The sequence below is a fragment of the Atta colombica genome, unplaced genomic scaffold, assembly GCF_001594045.1.
Source record: "Atta colombica isolate Treedump-2 unplaced genomic scaffold, Acol1.0 scaffold151, whole genome shotgun sequence".
Taxonomy (NCBI): Eukaryota; Metazoa; Arthropoda; class Insecta; order Hymenoptera; family Formicidae; genus Atta; species Atta colombica.
The window spans coordinates 49366-51344 of NW_017259241.1; the positions used below are offsets into that span (position 1 = coordinate 49366).

Sequence of the window (1979 nt, forward strand, 5' to 3'; positions counted from 1 at the left end):
AGAGAGAGAGAGAGAGAGAGAGAGAGAGAGAGAGAGAGAGAGAGAGAGAGAGAGAGAATTTTCATTGCAACTTTATAATACAAAGATAAGAGATGTTATCTGTCCTCACATTTTTAATTGCTAATACGACTTGTTTCTCTCAAAGTGTATAACTTTATTATAATCTCAACAAATTCATCGAAAATTAATTAACATTCAGATTTCAATAAAGCTACCGTTGTCATTTCATTGTCACAAATTTGATAACTTTTGCTTGAAATTTATTAAAATTTTGATGAAATTATTGATAAAAGTATTTTAAAACGAACATAAAATTTATTGAAATGTTACCAAATTTCATCAAAGTTTCATTAAAGTTTCACTAAAGTTTTATCAAAGTTTCATTAAAATTTTACAATATTAAAATTTTTTTATCATATATTGAAAAACATTATCCTGGTGAAAAAATGTTGCTGAAATTATTCTACATTTTGAAACACTTTTCAATAAAATTTCAACATTTCAAAAAATTTTTAGTTTAATTTCAGTGATTTTTAGCTGAAAAATTCATTTTTAACAAAAATTTCAGCAAGAATTTCCGAGAAATTTCGGTTGGATTTCAATGATTTTTCAGTATGTTAGTTGAAAAATTCACTTTCAGTGAAGTTTCAACAAATTTTCAGCAATTTCGCTGAAATGTTCCAAAAGTAATTTCAACAAAACTTTTTCACTAGGGTATTTATTATTTTATATTTATTATTGTATGTTAAATAGAGTATTACAATTATTGTAATATATCAGGTTTGTAATATATCAGGTTTTAACTTAAGTAACGCCGTTATTTTAAACATTATTTTTTGTAATAATAATAATAATAATAATAATAATTAAGTAAATGATATTACATTTTTTATGATTGTAACGATAACAAATCAAATGTTAAATTATGCTTAGGAAACTTTTTTTTTAAAGAATAATTTGTCATCATTATAAAAAAGTCATGGCGTTTTTCCCGTTAAATGGCATTAAAAAAACGCCACGAACTTTTTCCCACACCTAATATGATATTTATCGAATAAGTATAAAAGTAACGAATAAAAGTAACGCGTTACTTCGTTGCAAATAACGATGAAGTGCAAGTAATGCGTTATTTTTTTAGTAATGAGTTGTGGGTGCGCGCATATGTATGCGCGCATGCTCATGATTTTCCGATTATAACTGAAATAACATTATGTTGTATAAGATGCTTCGCACAATAAAAGGAATAGGGAACAGAAAACATATAAGAATAAGAAATTTTAATCAGAAATCATGTATTGTGGAATACATGATTTCTGATAGGTTAACAATTAATCGTTAGTCAAGAATTAAAAATGATAAAATTATGTTCGCTTATAGAAGAAAATAATTATTGTATCCTTGTTACTTGAGTCTTTGTAAAACTTCATAAAACATGAAATTTCCAGATATATATATTTCCTGACTTCAATCTTCGCAAGTCTGTTAGAAATGGTCTCAATGTAAATTTATAACAATTACTGAAGTTTCTGATAGATAAGAATTATTATGACAAAATGTTTTAGATTAGTATTTAGTATTTTACTTTTTTAAGAAAATAAAAATTATTTTGCAAGAAAAATATTTTTTAATAACGCAAAGTATGACTTCCACACGTTTAAGCTACAGAGACGCTTCTGAGGTAAAGAGTCATGTAGTGACTCGGCCGCTAAATTTCAAGCGGGGGGAAGAGTAGTCGCTCGCTGAAATCGGCTCGAAATGTGCATCTAATGCCAAGCACTGTTGTATAAGATATGTAAAAGACGTCTTTTATATCTCTTAAGCAACATGTTATCTGGGAAGTAATGAGTGACTATTTCAATCCATTATTGTGTTACCATTAACATTATAAAAAGTTTATATCATTACCAAATCATTATTATACCAAATCATTATTACATCAAAGTATATATATATATATATATATGTTCGACACAATGTTC

The 1979-nt window shown here is 26.5% G+C and overlaps 1 protein-coding gene across 1 annotated transcript in view; it reads left to right on the forward strand.

Moving 5' to 3' along the window:
- LOC108685355 (liprin-alpha-2-like) overlaps positions 1–1979 on the forward strand; it is a gene marked incomplete at its 5' end in the record, with an annotated part of 44887 nt that overhangs the window by 41664 nt on the left and 1244 nt on the right. The gene's annotated exons all lie outside the window — the stretch shown is intronic.